Here is a 19,530-nt window from a genome sequence, read left to right as displayed (position 1 = left end):
AACCAGTCCCATTCACAGGAGTAATGGAGCTGTCAGGGGCTAATTCTGACCCTGCAGTAACCCCCCGGGGCGCTGTGATATGGGCCCCTATCCGTCCAAGATGGCGGACCACACACGAAAGAGATGATGGCGGTTTTCCTGGGAGCATAGAGGCGAAAATAGACCTGGTTGTGTCATTGCGATTTGAAGCCCTACGTGTTGGTGCCATTGTTGTTTCTGTATCTCTATTTGAGCAGATCCCCGTAGAGAGATGACAGCTCCACACGCACACACGCGCGCACTGATCGACGCTGTGGTCCGTGGTGGTCCTGGTGTGCTGTGAAATGATTGTTGATGCTTGAATGGACCCAATGAAACCTGTCCACGAGACTGTAATAATAAAGCATACCTTCATATTACATTTCGAACACCGTGCAACTCGCTGGTCACGCATAAAGGCTCCTGTGTTTCCTTTCCTAATTATAAGGTCTGTCAGTGGATAGATATGGCAATGTGGAGGCTATAGGTGGTTGAATATGGGAGAAAAAGATCCGTGCAATTACGGTGCTCGATGGTTCAAATCAAATCTCTTTTTATGTATGTTCATCTTTTATCATTTGCTTCACATGAGGCAGGAGGAGGAGCCAGTCAGCTGCTTAGATCTGAGTGGGCTGAAGTAACACAGCACCCTAACGTCTCCAATACAGTTAATACAGCGTGTACTAAATAATAATACTACAATAATGTGTTTGTATTTGGCTTTTAAGGTCCTATATTACACAAAACTGACTCTTGTAGGCGTTAAATCATGTTAGAATGCTATTATCTCAACAAAAACACACCCGGAGTGGTGTTTTATTTCATTCACACTCTCAGTAATTTCAGTAATGTTTAATTGTTAGTCTGTCTACATCTCCAAATGCTCAGCTCGACCTTGCAATGTCTACCTTTTACTTTTCGTTCAGTAAAGAGAGCCAATTCCAGAGTCCAAATTATCCAAATGATTCTAGTGAAGGTGTATGGAGTTTAAAAACACAGTGGAGCACTTTCTGTATTACCACATGACATCACAAAGTGTCAGTGTTTTGTTTGAGAGGAGAACATGCAGAATAGGCAGGGTTTGTGTCTTGAACATGTGTGAATGAAACGAAACATAACTCCACGTCTGTTTTTGATGAGGAAACAGCATTACAACATCAGGAAAAAAAAACATAATATGGGTCCTTTAAGATACTTATAAAACTGGTTCGGACTTATATAAATCGATTGCTTTTGAGGAAATTAGTGAGTTTATATCTACTTTTTAGTTCAAGGTAAAGTGTACTTTTAGTCACACTGATGCCACCTAGTGCCTCCACTCAATTTCATTTCTCTCCAGCGATTAGTTCATGAATGGGAATACACTAGACGGTTTTGCAAGAACCTCCAGAAATGCGAGTTCGGGCACCAGCCAATCAGCGAAGAGCCATACATTCTGTGTTGGCAAGGATTCCCGAGATCGAGGATTTAAAACCGGAACAAAGAGAATGTTTGGTGAATTTTATCAAGGGAAAAGACGTTATTGCCCTTCTTCCCATGGGATTTGGGAAAAGCTTAATATACCTGTCAGCCCTGTTATTGACGCATTACATACGTCACGACCAAATAGCAGCGATTGGTTAAATTTTAAAAAGTACCCACCTATGGTTCCACGAAGTGAAACCGGCTGTTGAATCAAGCTAATGTACTTTACCTTGAACAAAAAAAAAAAAAGTATTAGATTGGTTTGTTTATGGAACAACCTGAGTGCTGATTTAAAAAATGAAAAAGTCTAACACTGTAGAAGCCTTGAAAAGAAAAAAGAGTATAAGCGTTATGTTTTGAAAGATATAGAGCTCTGGACTGAATGAATTATGCATTAAATTTTGTTTTAATTTATATTTTGTCTCTTATATATACAGTGAGTCATAAGTGAAATTATAAATGCAAACTTGCTGTTCATACACTGCTTTTATTTCTTGGAATTCTGTCATTGTTTAGTAGGGTTTGACGTTATAAGTACTTTTACTTCAGCCTAAAAGAGGTGGAACAAATTTTTTGTTTTGCAACTCTCAAGTGAATCTCAAGTCTTTGACCTCAAGTCCGAATCAAGTCCCAGGTCAAATACAGGCAAGTCCAAGTCGAGTCTCGAGTCACTGGCCCGTAAGACCAAGTCAAGTCCAAGTTGTCTGCTTTGAACTTCGAGTCATTTCAAGTCTTTAAACCAGTCTTAAAGTACCAAATATAGCTTAGATTTTTGCAATTTATATGAATTTTAAGATAAATTGTACCTGTATTAGTCATAGTATATTTATATATGAGTATTTATAGTGTATAAGAGTTGTAGAAATGAATTTAGATTTTTTTTTTTTTTTTTTGGTTTGGTTTTTTTAATGTTTAATGTTTTTGTTCAAGATCTTAGAGTGAATCTTTACGGTCAGAATGGAACGAATTCAGATTTAAAAGTGCTTCTCAATTCCAAGTCGAGCCCCAAGTCTTAGTCCATTTTATCAAGTCTCAAGTCCTAAAAATAGTGATTCAGGTCTGACTCAAGTCCAAGTCACGAATTACAACTCCCCACCTCTGCAGCCTAAACCCTTTCTGGTCATGATCCATGGGGTTGTAGTCTATGTTTTGTTTTGTTTTGTTTTTGTGTTTTGTATTGCTCCAAAAATGATAGACTAAACCAGTACTAAACTTTAAATGTGTTTCCATCCATTTTACTGACTGTATAAGCAGGTCTAGTCTCTTCCCTGATCTATCTATTCCTTGTGGGCCAGTCCAGATCACATATGACTACCAAATAACAGGGTGCGTAAACACGGAGTCAACGCAGCCAACAGCATCAACACGTGTAATCCGCGCAGGGGCATCTCCCATCCAATCTGCAGTGGGGCTCCGGGACCTGCTTTCTTTCTTTCTCCCTCTCTTCTTCTTCTTCTTTCCCTGCGCACCGTGTCCAGCAGTCTCTCCTCTCCTCTCCACTCTCTCTCTGCTCTTCAGCCCGGCCTCATCTGCTTTGAATCCACTCCGGCTGCTGTCACCGGCGGCACGGGCACGCTGTACGCTTTCCCCCTCCTCCCTCTCTCTCTCTCTCTCCTCCTCCTCCTCATCATCATCTCTCTCTTTCTCTCTCCGCGCACAGAAAAAAAAACCGAATCCACATGCGCTCCACAAAGGCAGGCAGGCTGGCGGGGCGACGCGATGCACGTCTGATCGGTAAGGGACGCTTTCTCTCTTTCTCTTTTTCGGCAAATCCGTGACTTTGACGCGGTTGCATGTTGCGTGATGGTTGCGTGGACGCGCGTGGACGCCGGCGGGGTTAGAAAATAGGATACGCGAGCTCTCGTGCGTAATGTGGTCGCATTCTTATCTGTTATTGCAGCCGGCGGAGAAAAACGAGATTAGATTTTAAGTTGAACGTGATTTCTGGGTATTTTAATCGTTGCCTAGTTTGTACATAAACGAATTTAAAACTTAGGCTAAAACTTTAAATCTATAACAGCTCTTGCAACCGGTTGTTTCTTTCCATCTGTTGACTTTTTCTTGCATAGCTTATTCCCTTATTTATCGTCTTAACTAAACTTAATAGCCCACTTTGCATGCTATTCCTCACAATATTGACCGACTGGAATAGAATAAATTAAGTAAGCTTCGTTATATTATGCAGAATAGCCCATAAGTATGTTTCAATCTGTCTTTCCTAATGCAAATGTGATGTAAATGATAAAGCTCTCAGGCATGCTGTTTTATTAGGACCGGTATAAGGCTCTAGATAATTAATGTATATGAACATAAGTGCTGGAGGGACCCGTGGAGGAGGAGATCCTCGCACTCTCGCTCTCCATCCGCGGAGTCTGTGCAGCCCGGGGTCATACGAGCTGCTCCTCTGCGCAGCTCTGAGCCCGTAGCGTCTGTTTGCGCCACTGCATGTGTGTTTTAGTCCTGAAAATGTAGAAATGATGACTTATCTGACACCATTCTCTTGCTGTTTTTGCTTCTTATTTAGATTTTTTTGTATTATTAATATTTTTGATTTTTGTTCAAGGGCGTAGGTTAGGTCTCAGCTTTGGTGGGGACATTATCAGCCCCCCATTTGTACTTAATTGTAGGTTGCTTTACCGGATAACAGCGATGTAGAAGTTTGTAGCAGATTTCCCTTATGAGATATTTGTGAGGTCATGTCCGTACATTTTTCCATGGAATATTGTCAATAGAGTCAGGCTCCTAACAGCGCACGAGTAGGGCTCTGTTTGGGAGGTGCACTTGTGGTGATAGTGGCTCTTTTTACACGGCGACTCATTTATAAGGCAAGTTTAATTGAAGATGAAGCCGAGTAAGTTCCTTTTGAAAAGTTTTTCAAAATTTGGTGTGCAGCGTCTTCACTCACATCTGCTCAAGATGCCATCTTTGGGTGCTGGCCTTGTCCTGCTGCTTCCTCAGTTTAGGCTCCTGGCACAACTGATGAGTAACCCTGTCTTCATATCACTGAATACATCTCAGAACATCTAATAAACTAAATGTGAGCTAAAACGTGTTAAATTAATACTATTGAGTTTGGAAAAATGTCAGAAGAGATTTATATTTTTTGTTTATTAAAATAAAATGGCAAATATTGGTTGTTACATGTCCCCACCGTCCCTATGCAAACCTACAACCTTGGATTTATTATTATATTGGGATGGGTGAGATTATTTGTGTCCAAATAATTTCCCTTGTGGATCGATAAGGTTTGTCTAAGTCTAATTGGGATCCACCATCATTTTTTTTTTTTTTTTTTTTTTATTATTATTATTATTATTATTATTATTTTTTATTTTATTTTTTTTATTTTTTTTACTACTTTCTACATTTTTTATACATACAGAACACATTAAATATACAGTCTGAAGCAGGAGAGTTGATAGGGGTTTGTTGTTGTCTCTGTAGGCTCAAAACGGGAACCTCTGCCTATTAATTAATTTTTGAGGGGGGCCCGAGTGAGGCTTCTTGCCCCGGGCCTCCACATTTCTGTCGCCGGGCCTGTTATGAAGATATATGGAATTATCTAGCAAAGAAAAAAGTCAAATAACTACTTTTTAGATATATTATATTCAATTCCTCAAAGTAACCACCCTTTGCTTTGCCAAAAAAATATTTATTTAATGTTTTTTGCTTCATAAATTTGATGTCTTCTTCCGTATCTTTCTAAAATGTAGAAAGTACTAAAAATAAATAAAATAAAAAGACACTAAATGAGTGGGCGTGTCCAGACATTTGACTGGTAACTGCACAGAGAACATGTATTTAAGTACTGACGTGTCAAAGCAAATGCAAAGTGAAAAAAAAAAATGTTATTTCTAAATTACAGACTGTAAACCGCTACTTTACATATCAAAACTTACATCTAAAGGTGTCATTTTAGCGAAGAGTCGGCCACCTGCTTGTCTCCATGGAAACGTGCTTTCGCTTTGCCACGGCGAACGAGCAGGTGATGTGACAGGGCCGAGTGACAGGTCAGATCTGTGGAGAGGCAAGTTGGGTCACAGTAACATATTTTTGGCACTAAAAACGCCGTGAGAGAGTGGAGTTATTGCCTTTCTGTGTCACATTTCAGTAAAAGCAATCTCCACGTTGACGAGCAGCACATCTCTCCAGAAAAGTTACGTAGTGCACTTTAAATCAGATGGAGTCAAATCTATACTGGATAATCCCCGATGCTTATGGCTCTTATGGACCAAAAACAGTTTGACTCTTCAGCACCACTCAAGCTCCGGCTTTAAATGTATCAGAACTAAAATGCATCAGATGTTCTAATCTTTTTCTCTCGAATGTAGTCAACATCAATATTTTATCTCTCTCTCTCTCTATCGCTTTCTCTCTCGCTCTTCCTCTTCTCTTTCTATGTCTTTCTCACACTCTCTCTCTCTCTCTCTCATTTCTCTCTGTCTCTCTGTGTGTGTCTCACTCTCTGTCTCTCCCTCTCTTTCTCTCTCTCTTCTCTCTCTCTCTTTCTCTCTCTGTCTCTCCTTTCCCCCTGTCTCTCACACCCCCTCTCTTTCTCTCTGTCTGCCCCCCCTTTCTCTCCCTCCTTCTCTCTCTCTTTTCCTCTTTTCCTCTCTCTCTCTCCCTCTTCTCTCTCTCCCTCTCTATCTCTGTCTCCCTCTCTCTCTCTTCCTCTTCTCTCTCTATCTCTTTCTCTTTCTCTCTCTCTTTTCTCTGTCTGTGTGTGTCTCTCTCTCTCTCACCCTCTTTTCTCTCTCTCTCTCTCTCTCTCTCTCTCTCTCTGTCTCTCTCACTTACTCTCATCTTTTCTCTGTTTCCTCTCCCATCTCTCTCTCTTTTGCTCTCTGGCTCTCCCTCTTTCTCATACCCCAATCTCTCTCTCTCTCTGCCCCCCTCTTTCTCTCTCTCTCTTCTCTCTCTCTTCCTCCCTCCCTCTGTCTCTCCTCTTTCCCTCTCTCCCTCTTTCTCTTCTCTTTCTATGTCTTTCGCTTTCTCTCTCTCTTTTCTCTCTGTTTCTGTTTCACTCTCTCACCCTCTTCTCTCTCCCTCTCTCTCACTCTCATCTTTTCTCTGTCTTTGTCTGTGTGTGTCTCTCTCTCTTTTTATCCCTATTTCTGTCTTTTTCCTTCTCTTTCTCTCTCGCTGCCCCCCTCCCTCTCTGTGTCTCTCTTTCTTTCTGTCTCTCCCTCTCTCTCTCCTCCATGTCTCTTTCTCTCTCCCTCTTTCTCTCTCCATCTCTCCCTCTTTCCTTTATCTATTTCTTTTTCTGTCTCTCCCTCCCTCCTCCCCCTCTCTCTCTCTCTCCCCCTCTGTCTCTCTCCCTCTCTCTCTTTCTCTCTTTCTTTTTCTCTCTGTCTCTCCCTCTTTCCCCCTCTTTCTCATACCCCCCCTCTGCCCCCCTCTCTCGCTCTCTCTCTTCCTCCCTCTCTCTCACCTTCTTCTCTCTCACTCTCATCTTTTCTCTGTTTTGTCTGTGTGTCTTTTTCCTTCTCTTTCTCTCTCTCTCTCTGTCTCCCCCCTTCTCGCTCTCTCCCCCCTATGTCTCTTTCTCTCTCCCTCTTTCTCTCTCCATCGCTCCCTCTTTCCTTCTCTATTTCTTTTTCTGTCTGTCTCTCCCTCCCCCCTCTCTCTCCCTCTCTCCCTCTCCTCTTTCTCTCACACCCCCCTCTCTCTCTCTCTGCCGTCCTCTCTTCCTCTCTCTCTCCCTTCCTCTCTTTCTCTCTCTTTCTCCTTCTCTCCTTCCCTTTCTTTCTCTTTCTCTCTCTCTTTACCCCCTCATCTCTCTGTCCCTCCTTCACCCCCCCCCCCCCTCTCTCTCTCTCTCTCTCACTCTCTCCTCTCTCTTTATCTCCTCCCTCCCTCTCTTCTCTCTTCTCTCTCTTTTTCAGGATCTTCCTAAATGTCATGCCATGTGGATTAAACACTTTTAAACTTTCAGAGGTGCTTAGTACTCACTTTTTCAGATTTACTTGAGTAATCTACTCACGAATTATACAGTAACTTTCTGACACTGCACCTTTAATTCTTTAATTCTAATTTAAGTGTCATTTTAAAGGGTCACTAAACACCAAAATGACTTTATTTTTTTTACTGATTAACCATGTAAATTGGTCTAAAATAGAAATATATACCTATCTCTGACCTTATTTTGGCCTTTTAGTGCATGTTTAACATTAGTAACACTATTTTTTCTTAATATTTGGCTACTTTACTCACCCCTGAATACTTTCAAATTGTATAAACAGTGTAGGAAAACATTTAATCTGTGTGTTTTAAATACCAGCAGAGGGCACTACTCCTGCTGTTGGTGAACACACTGAATACTGAAGACTTATAAATCTTAAGGGTGTAACGACATCCAAGTCTCATGATACGATATCGTCACGGTATGAACCTCACGGTACGATATTTATTTCAATATCGTGGGAAAGATCACGATATGGTGTGGAGGTTCACGGTTAGAGATGTAACAATATCCAGATCTCTTGGTACAATATTTTCACGATATACATCTCATGGTACGATATTTATTGCGATATTTTGTGTTGGCTAAACAGCTAAAACTGTTAATATGTTACTTTTTCCTTTTTTTGTTTTTAAAATGTCTTGACAAGACTTCCAAATCCAAAGAATTAAGACTTAAAAGTGCTTAGAATTGTTATTTCTTCTTGTAGTCTGCACTGAAATGGAGCAAAGGATCATGGTCTATGTAGTTCCCTAATTTTTTTTTAGCTATTGCTGCACCACAATTTTTAATTTAAGCAAAGAGATTTGAAATTTGATATATTGTGATGGTCCATGATTTTATTGTGAGAACTTTGACGATACGATATCACGATACTTCAGTTATTGTTACTTAACTATTACATTTTACACTGAAATAAACAATTAAGAGATGACGAAGTGGTGAAAGGCAAAGGTTTTATACATGTGTGAACACAAAATACAACTCAGTGTCTCTACTTCTGTAGAGAAAACATTATGTCATGGTAAAGATGCATTGCATAACTTTTCTGGTGGAAGGTCAGTTTTCCTGGAAATGTTATTGCTTTTTAACCTTTCTATCATCACGGAGACCAAACCAGACCAAGTTACAGGTCAGATCTGTGGAGAGGCGACCCCACTCACCATCAGAATGCTGTTTTTGTTTGTATTTTTGAGCTATAAAACCACCTGTGATTGAGTAAATATAAGGTAGAGCTGTTTAATGTCATACTGTGGAAGATTCCAGGCAGAGCAACGACATATCCATAGAAACAACCAAAGAGCTATATGATGTACCTTAAAAAAAGAACAAAATAATCAGATTTGCAATAGAGAAGTTTTAAAGAGTCAGTGAACTCACAGCAACAGAAATGAAGACTCTAGTGCCTCAAGGACGAACATTAGCTGTTAATAGAATACAATTGACTCCCTCTTCATCTTTAAGTGGTTTCACTAATAAAAGCCAGATGAGAGATGCTTTAAAGGTGTACTGTGTAACTTTTTGATTGAGAGCCCATCACCTGCTTGTTTCTATGGATATGCCTTTGCTATGAATGTCCCAGAGTGTGACATTAAACAGCTCTTCATCACATTTATTCAATTACAGATGGTTTTATAGCTTGAAAATACCTAGAAAGACAAGAATTCTGACTGTGAGCGGGGTCACCTCTCCACAGATCTGACCTGTAACTTGGTCCGGTTTGGTCTCCATGTCGATAGAAGGGTTTAATGCCATACTGTGAAACATTCCAGACAAAGCAATAACATTTCTAAGGAGAAAAACATTTGACAGACCCTTCACCAGAAAAGTTACACAAGTGTTCGTACAGTAGATTTCTATAGATCTGAGTTCTTTTATCACAGAATAGTAGCCTGATTCATCAGCCGGTTTTACTTTGTGGAAACCGTCTGAACTCGCAACATTAGGATTTGTTGGCTTGATGGTAGGCGGGTACTTTTTTTATTTAACCAATCGCTGCTAGTTTGGTGTGTAATGCTGTAATACTAAGGGGTATATTAAGCTTTTCTCAAATCCCACAGGAAGAAGGGCAATAACGTCTTTCCCTTTGTTAAAATTCACCAAACATTCTCTTTGTTTCGGCTTTAAATCCTCGATCTCGGGAATTGTTGCCAACCCAGAATATATGGCTCTTCTCTGATTGGCTGGTGCCCGAACTCACACTTCCAGGGTTCTTGCAAACCGTCTAGTGTATTTTGATTCCTGACCTAGTCGCTGGAGAGAAATGAAATTGAGCGGAGACACTAGGTGGCACCAGCCTGGCAAACAGAATAGGCCTGTCATAAGAACAAATTTTGAAGTTTGATATTTTGCTTAAGAAAATATAGACTATAAAAGATGATATTGAAAGTATTTTATGCCACTGACACACGAACCCAAGAGCAGATTGAAACCACAAAAACTATTCTAAATCTATAATACTGTTAAAAAATCATGAGCTGCAACAAATAACAGCAGAATGAAAAACTTTAGTGCTTAGTCTGTCTCTCTTATGAGTCATAGAAGTTATTAATTCAACCTTTTATAGCTTAAATTTCATCATATAACTGAAAAATTACCAAAAGTTTCCCAGTAATACAAAGAAAATGTACACATGATAAATAATGACCTCAGAAATACTGTATATTCCAGTTTTCATATAACGAACAATACGTCAAGATAGTAATTATAGTGACTGGCCAGTGACAGAACTATATGTAGCCCGTGCATGTACATTTTAATTCAAGCGCAGAGCATAAAGTCATCTCATTCTGCTGCAATTCTTAAATGGCAGGTCTTAAGGGAGCCTGTATCCATTCTACCATTCTAGAGCCAAAATGTAATTCTTTATATAAAACCTGTCCTTAGAGCAGTTTTATATGCCTTTTCAGTATAATATAAACCGTCACTTTGGGGTATTTGGTGGTTATTTAAATACTTTTAACAATTAAAATAAAAATTAAAAGATTAGAGATAGACAGATATGTATTTTTATCATGGACAATGCTGATACCAGTTTTGAATAAAGGTGAACCAATTGCCAATAACTTCTGCTGATATTTTTGGGACAATAGAGCCATTTTACATAATTTTTTCCCAAATTACTGAATCAAAAATTAGTACAACTCATCCACAACCTTCTGTAGTCACATTTTCATACTTTCCTTGGACTAAAGTGTTCAAACAAAGCTTTATGCAGATATTTTTCATGCATATTTAAGCTTCTGGTTGACCAAACAAAAATATCGACCTCTGCTGGAGATTTAACAGATAACAGGTAAGCTAAAAAGGGCAAATGTCGGCTTATCTCTACCCTTAATTCGACAAAGGTAGTTGTTTTTGGTATGTGGAGAATTTACATGATCAAATTTTACTGTTAAACTCTTTGTGAAAATGTTATTGCTTTGTCTGAAATGTTCCACAGTAGGGCACTTGCGGTTTATGTTACAGATCAGATCTGTGGAAATTCAATCTCATTTACAGTCAGAATGCCTGTTTTTCCATCCTTTTTGTGCAATAAAACATTTGTAATTGAATAAGTGCAAGGTAGAGATGATAATGTCATATTGCTTGACCCGGCCCCGGATAAAGGAAAAGATAATGAACGGATATTGTGGAAGTTTCCTGTCAAAGCCATAACTATACCGTGTAAAGTGGTGTGTTAAAATTCACTCTCAAAGAATCCATTTTTACATTTTCTCAGGGTTTATAGAATTAATTTTAACATTTTTGGAAATGTTAATTTAGGCCCCATCCACACTAGAATGTATACGAGTCGTTTTTGTTGTGGATGCAGTGTTCGTCCACACTAATCAGATGGAAAACAGATCCAGAGATGGAACGACGATCTGGTGCCGTCAGCTCCCGCGAATTTATCTGAGTACGGATCTGATTGGGCACTGTGTGGACGCCTGAAAACATTGATACGCTGACATAGGGGCCCTTGATGCCGTCCTTATTGGACCACGTCATTGTGATTTGCCCCATCATGATTCGCTGGGTTCGTGACATCGGTCATGTGACGCTATTGTGGAAAACAGTTTAAACAAGCCATAGACAAACGGGAAACAGCGTAGGTAGAACTACTTGCACAGAACAGACTCACCATTAGCAGAACACCCCTCTGTCACAGAAAGAACACTCATATTCCACTGAGTCATGTCCTTTAGTCCGACAGAAGCTGAACCACATCAGCGCACAAGGAGAGAGCTGTTTTTTGAGTGCTTAGTTTATGCAAATTAGCCATTTACTTTTAAGTTTTGTTTCTATAAAATGTAAACAAATTTGCGCAAAAATGTGTGGATAGGGAAGGCTTGACAAAGGAATGACATGTCTGGACACAAATCACTTCCTAACTTTAGTAAGACTGGACCAAAGTTTCTGTTTAACCTTGAAATCAAGAGTTATATTAATGATTTGAGAGTAAAAGGGTAACACTTTTAGGGTTGTCCTAATTTTGCTAAACAGCAGACAGAGGTGTTTTATTTTTACACTTTATTTTAGTTCATTTAAAATGAAAGTAGAGAGAAAGCACTAAAGGAAGTTGAATTAACACCAGCACTAACATTAACTTCAACCATATCAACTCAAACCCTCATTTAACGTTCAAATAGTTAAAATAAAACTTTTTGTGTTAAAAATAACTCTGAAATATTTTACTCTGAAATTTAACCCTGCAGTTTTTGCTGTGTACATCTCCATGGTGATGTACAAGTAACAAACCCTTCCATCATAAAAAAAATTAAAAAAAATGTGCACCTTTAATTTAGTTTCTCAGTCCTGACCTCTCTCTTCTATTTTAGATTAAGGAAGACCTATTGTGCTTGCATCTTGTCTAATCTTTGACCCCTCATTATGTTATAATTTGGACATTTTAAATCTCAGTATTGATCTAAAAGAACTTAATGAAAGAAACAAGCCCGTTGACTTCCACATTATTAAACTGCAGAGCCCATCGGGAGCTGACGTGACCGTAAACGTCATCACAACAAAGATGGATATCTGCAGATCTCAGATTTGTTTCATTTGTACCAAAACGCTGCCAAATCCTACGTGTATCACCGATTAAGAAAATGAAATTGGAGAACAAAGTCAGTACACAGCAGTGGGCGTAGGGACAGTGAAAACCAGAGATGATCTGCAGTTCCTGGCTTTCACATGACGTCACAGCGTTTTGCTAATTAATACAGATGTCAGACAGCTAAAATTAAAATGAAATGCAAAATTATCTTGTAATAAAGTGAGTTCTAAGGTTTAGTCACTGATTGAAAATACCAGGTTCAACATTTGTGATTTCACCTTTTGGATATTTCCTGGCAAAGTACAGCTTAGTACAAATTGCTGGGTTTCAGATGACGTCATAACTTTGTATAGGATCTCCAACCTTTTTCCTCCAGCGAGCTACCTTTACAAAACGAAACTGCTAGAGAGCTACTAATTTTAGCGCTCACAAAAAGAATTAAAAAAAAAAAAAGAGAGAGTATAAGAGGTACAGCCTTAGAGGGGTACAGTTACATGGCTATGAAACAAATCATTATCCATTTATTAGTGCACAGTTAGGCATCAAAATTATACATATACAATGGCAATGGGCATTTAATTAACAAAATTGTAGTTAATTTCAGCACAGTACTGTACATATGATTCAGAAACCCTTTGATGAGCTACTTGGAAGTGAGTGGGGAGCTTCTGGTAGCGCCTATAGACCAGGAGTGGGCAATTATTTCTTCCATGGGGCCTCATGAAAAACAGAAAATATTGTGCAGGGCCGAGCCAAAATGCTAAACTCAGTTCTGCATAATATTAACTGTATTTCTTTATTTTTTAAAAAGCGGTAAATAGCATTGTTTTGACACGCTGGCACGACTGGTAAGAGATTATGTTATGACAAAGCAATGAAAAAGTGAGATTGTCTTACAAAAAATGTCATAAAAAAACACCTCTAAAATAAAAAAACAATGCAGCTTTAGTCATGCATGAGGTAAAATTATAAAGTGTTTATTTTGTAATTCCAAGTCAGCGTGGCCCTGGAGCTATACAATGCCCAGGTCTGGTCTATAGGCCTATAATATTTAATGCAGATGAGGGGCAGTTAAAGTTTATATAGTTGGAATGCAGATTTAGGTTGTAACAGAGTAAGTTTTGGGGTCTAGTGGCTAATAAAAAATATCAGGTTCCATATTTGGGAATTTACCTTTCAGATATTTCATGCATAGTACAGAGTAATGGGGAAATCTGTCTCTTGACGTCTTCCCATCTGGGAGTGTGACACCATCACATTTATGAATCTGAAAACCACCAATCTGCACGAATCACTTCAAATACAAGATGTGTACGCAGTGACGGGAACTATTGATGGTTTTCATAATCTTTCTTTTATGAATGTATAGATGTTGTGTTTTTTTGGTGTGAAATTGAAACCCTTTTAAAATCTTTATGATATTTTTATGTTATTATTTTCATAACAATATAGATTTAAAAAAAACAAAAAATTAAAAAATTCTCACAAACTTTCTCATTTTATTTGGAAAATATTTTCTTCATTGTTGTGTAGTGGAATAATGCCAATCCTATTTAAAAGCAATCTATAATATTATTTTAAATCATTGGAAAACTTTCCAAATAAACAAGAAAATTACACATTATCAATTTATAAAGAACTTAAATTATCAATCTGAATCATTTCACTACCACTATGTCTGGTAATATTTGTGTATATTGTTTATCTGGTTTCTTGTATGTACAGTATGTTTATAATCTTTTGTTTAATATTAGTAGTAGTAGTAGTAATCGTAGTAGTAGTAGTAGTAGTAGTAGTAGTAGTATTCGGTCATTTTGCAGCACTACAAAATAAAACAAAACAAAACCTATAATAATAATAATAATAATAATAATAATAATAGCTCCCATTTATATAGCGTTTTCCAAGACACCCAAAATGCTTTACAGTAATTTATATGTATTTATACAATAAATTTGATGGGGAAAAAACAAAACACAAAACAGTTTTCCCTATTCATAACATTACTTTGTCATAAAATATCCAAAAAGTTAATTCACAAATGTTTAATGTTCTTTTCTGTTGGTGACTAGACCCATTAACTTGATATATTACAACAAAAACCTGCATTTTAACTGTATATATTACTTTTTACTGTCTTTATTAAATAGTATTGGCCTATAGGGCGCTGTGATGTGATCTCAAACTCAGCAATACCATGATTGTATCTGAAAAGTCCATTGTACATAACAGCTGGCTTTCACAACAGTCTGTCTTATAGCTGTACATGTGCGAGCCTCGACTTGGACGCATCATGTCTTGTTCACAGTTGCCTGGGGCAGTGTGGCCCCCTAGTACAGTACAATCTATAACCTCATTTGTAACCTTTATTTCCAGCCGAGCCTATTCCACATCTTGGACCATGCACTCAGACATCTGCTATTATCCCTACCACTGTTATCTGTGCAGCTCCAAAGCCACTTTTACTGCCCAGACCTGCCAAAGGAGCATCCAGAGAACAACGTAATCTGGTGCTGATCCCATCCCCATGGCCTTATCCCCAATAAGCACTTGTTTTGTTATAAAGTGCAGATTGCCTGTGGTTTAGTACCAGCTGTTCTTGACTACGTATCCTTCTTGGAGAGAATCCTAATACGCCAACAAAAACACATGTGGTTCAAAATGGTTTAATCCGTCCTAGAGCCAAATACAGTTCTTGATATGAAACCTGTTCTAAGAGCAATTTTCTATGCCAGGCTGAAACAATGGTGTACGTGCTGGTTACTGTTTACAACCAAAAAATTGAATTACATAAAACTGACACTTTGGAGTTTTAAGCCATGCTGTTATAATGTTGTTTCCTTATTTACTAGCAGCTGTTCTTGACTACTAGGGATGTAACAATAACCAAAATATTGTGATATTGTATCATCAAAAGTCTCACAATATATCAAATTAATCAAGTTTCTTTGCTTAAAAGCACGGATTTATAGACACAACATCTTATAAACATCAAAACTACATATTCCATGATTCATTTCAGCACAGACAATATGAAGAAATATGAATTCTTGGGATTATGACAGAAATAATTCACACTAAATTCTTGTCAAAGTATTTTAAAAGCAAAAAAGTGTCCTATCTACAATTATATAAGCCTCTCCAAAATATCACAATAAATATCATACAGTGATAATATCATATCGAGAGATTTGGATATTGTTACATCCCTATTGACTAGGGATGTAACAATAACCGAAATATCATGAATAGGTTCATGATATAAATTCTCACAATAATATCACGGACCATCGCAATATATCAAATTACAAGTCTCTTTGCTTAAATTAAGAGTTATGGTGCAGCAATGGCTAAAAAAAGACAGAGGGAACTACATAGACCATGATCTTTTGCTCCATTTTAGCGTAGACTAAAAGAAGAAATAACAGTTCTAAGCACTTTTAAGTCTTAGTTCTTTGGATTAAGTCCTGTCAAGGCATTTTAAGAGGAAAAAGTAGCATATTTTTTGTTGTTTAGCCTCCACAGAATATCGTGAGCTTTCCCACGATATCGCAATAAATATCGTACCGTGAGGTTCATACCGTGACAATATCGTATCATGAGACTTGGATCGTTACACCTCTACTACTGGCTATGCATCATTGCTGTAGAGAATCTTAATACGACACCAAAAACACGTGGTTCAGGTCAGTTTAATCCAGACCTGGGCATTGTTCAGCTCCTGGGCCACATATGTCCCTGTGGTTGACTCTGACCGATCCATTTAAGATCATTTGGGATTACAAAATAAACATATTTTATAATTTTACCTCATGCATGAACTAAAGCTGCATTGTTTTTATTTTAGAGGTGTTTTTTTAATGACATTTTTTGTACGACAACTTTCTCATTGTTTAGTCACAACATAAACTCTGACCAGTCTGACCAGCTTGCCAAAACAATTCTAATTACTGCTTTTTTTGTAAAGAACTACAATTAATATTATGCATAATTGAGTTTGGCCCCATCCTTCCACAATATTTTCTCATGTGGCCTCATGGAAAAATTAATTGCCCACCTCTGGTTTAATCCATTCTTGAGCGAAAATATAATTCTTTATATAAAACTTGCCTTCTTCAGTAGGCACATCACATCGGTGTACCTGTCGGTTACTGTTAACAACCAAAACAAGTACACGAAAGGTCAATCAATCAATAAAGTGTATTTGTATAGTACATTTAAAGGTTCTATATATTGCATAAAACTTGACTCTTGCGAGCTGGCCTAAGAGAAGTTTTCTATGCCAGGTCAAATCATTGGTGTATGTGTTGGATACTGTTTACAACCAAAACAAGTACACAAAAGCTTAATAAATCGATCAATCATATCTATTTGTACAGCATATTTAAAGGTCCTGAATTACATAAAACTTTTTTGAGCTTTAAACCATGTTATAATGTTGTTACTTCATTTACTATCAGCTGTTCTTGACCATCATTTCTGGAGAGAATCCTAATACGACACCAAAAATACATGTGGTTCAAAAGTATTCTAATTACTGCTTTTTTTTGTAAAGAAATACAATTAATATTATGCATAACTGAGTTTGGCCCCATCCTTCCACAATATTTTCTGTTCCTCATGTGGCCCCATGAAAAAATGTATTGCCCACCCCTGGTTCAATCCATCCAAAGCAAAAATATAATTCTTTATATGAAACCTGGCCTAAGAACAGTTTTCTATGCCTTCTTCAGTAGGCACATCACATCGGTGTATCTGTAGGTTACTGTTATCAACCAAAACAACTACACAAAATGTCAGTCAATCAATAAAGTGTATTTGCGCATTTAAAGGTTCTGTATATTGCACAAAACTTGACTCTTGTGAGCTGGCCTAAGAGAAGTTTTCTATGCCAGGTCTTCATCATAATATAAACTCTTACCAGTCTGACCAGCTTGCCAAAACAATTCTAATTACTGCTTTGTTTTTGGGGTTTTTTTGTAAAGAAATACAATTCATATTATGCAGAATTGAGTTAAGCATTTTGGCCCCGGCCCTCCACAATATTTTCTGTTTCTCATGTGGCCTCGTGGAAAAATTAATTGCCCACCTCTGGTTTAATCCATTCTATAGTGAAAATATAAATCTTTATATAAAACCTGCCCTCACATCACATCGGTGTACCTGTCGGTTACTGTTAACAACCAAAACAAGTACACGAAAGGTCAATCAGTCAATAAAGTGTATTACTTTATTTATTTAAAGTGTATTTGTATAGCGCATTTAAAGGTTCTATATATTGCATAAAACTTGACTCTTGTGAGCTGGCCTAAGAGAAGTTTTCTATGCCAGGTCAAACCATTGGTGTATGTGTTGGATACTGTTTACAACCAAAACAAGTACACAAAAGCTCAATAAATCGATCAATCAAATGTATTTGTACAGCATATTTAAAGGTCCTGAATTACATAAAGCTTTTTTGAGCTTTAAACCATGTTATAATGTTGTTACTTCATTTACTATCAGCTGTTCTTGACCATCATTGCTGGAGAGAATCCTAATACGACACCAAAAATACATGTGGTTCAAATCAGTTTAATCCAGATCTGGGCATTTTTCAGCTCCTGGTCCATATACGGCACTTTGGTTCACTCCAACCAGCCCATTTAAGCTTTTTTGGAATTACAAAATGAACATATTTTATAATTTTACCTCATGCATGGACTAAAGCTGCATTGCTTTTATTTTAGAGGTGTTTTTATGACATTTTTGTAAGACAACCTCACTTTTTCATTGTTTAGTCACAACATAAACTCTTACCAGTCTGACCAGCTTGCCAAAACAATTCTAATTACTGCTTTTTTTTTATAAAGAAATACAATTCATATTATGCAGAATTGCGTTAAGCATTTTGGCACGGGCCCTCCACAATATTTTCTGTTCCTCATGTGGCCTCCTGGAAAAATTAATTGCCCACCTCTGGTTTAATCCATTCTTGAGCGAAAATATAATTCTTTATATGAAACCTGGCTTCTTCAGTAGGCACATCACATCGGTGTACCTGCCGGTTACTGTTTACAACCGAAACAAGTACACAAAAGGTCAATCAATCAATAAAATGTATTTGTATAGCGCATTTAAAGGTCCTATATTGCGCAGAACTTGACTCTTGGGATCTTTAAGCCATGTTATAATGTTGTTGCCTCATTTACTACCAGCTGTTCTTGACTACGCATCTTTCCTGGTGAGAATCCTAATAGACTTAGACTTAGACAAACTTTATTGATCCACAAGGGAAATTACTTGGACACAGTAGCTCACACATCCCAATATATTAGAAAGAAGAAGAGGAAAAAAGTAAGTAATGGTAATAATAAATTCTAAATAAGTAGAAAAAGCAAGAGGCTGGTGTCAATACGAATACTAATACGCCGTTGGTAGTTTTTTAAGACACCCAAACACATGTGGTTCAATTTGGTTTAATCCATTAGAGCATCATTCTCTCTTTCAAGTGGAGGTCTGTCAGATAAATGCTTTTCTCCATGGAGATGTTATTGCTTTGTTTCAGAGTATTGAACTTTTCTGTCTTTGTGGAGGCCAACCAGACCAGGTTACAAGTCAGATCTGTGGAGAGGCGATTCCACTCACAGCCAGAATGCCTGTTTTTGTAAGCATATTTGAGCTATAGCGCTGTTTAATGTCATACTGTGGAACATTCCAGGTAGAGCAATGGCATATCCATAGAAACAAGCAGGTTAACGGACTCCCAACCAAAACACCACCCAAACACATGTGGTTCAGTTTTGTTAAATCCACTGGAACATCTGGTCTGGTTTTCTAGAGCAGCAACAACAGTAGCAGTAGCCAAGTTATACGTCAGATCTGTGGAAAGGCAGTGTCATTTACAGTTCGAATGCATGTTCTTTCTATCTTTTTTGTGCCACTAAAAAGAGTCGTAACGCTGGTTGTTTTTTTAACACATTCAAACACAGTAATTTTTTTAAAATTCACAAACCTTTACAACCCAAGTCAATCGACATTATTATAAATCACAAAATAAAGGTGG

The 19,530-nt window shown here is 37.8% G+C and overlaps 1 protein-coding gene across 1 annotated transcript in view; it reads left to right on the top strand.

Moving 5' to 3' along the window:
• Window positions 1-3,184: 3,184 nt before the first annotated feature.
• Window positions 3,185-19,530, top strand: part of si:ch73-62b13.1 (Carbohydrate sulfotransferase 1-like) — a 40,083-nt gene continuing 23,737 nt past the window's right edge. The window contains exon 1 of the mRNA XM_055155712.1: window positions 3,185-3,216. The gene's annotated coding sequence lies outside the window, so the exon portion shown is untranslated. The remainder of the gene's footprint in view (window positions 3,217-19,530) is intronic.

Source organism: Boleophthalmus pectinirostris, unplaced genomic scaffold (genome assembly GCF_026225935.1).
Source record: "Boleophthalmus pectinirostris isolate CB_2022bp ecotype Guang Dong unplaced genomic scaffold, ASM2622593v1 HiC_scaffold_2, whole genome shotgun sequence".
Taxonomy (NCBI): Eukaryota; Metazoa; Chordata; class Actinopteri; order Gobiiformes; family Gobiidae; genus Boleophthalmus; species Boleophthalmus pectinirostris.
The sequence above is the reverse complement of the archived record's forward strand: the minus strand, read 5'-3'. Positions and strand labels throughout refer to the sequence as shown.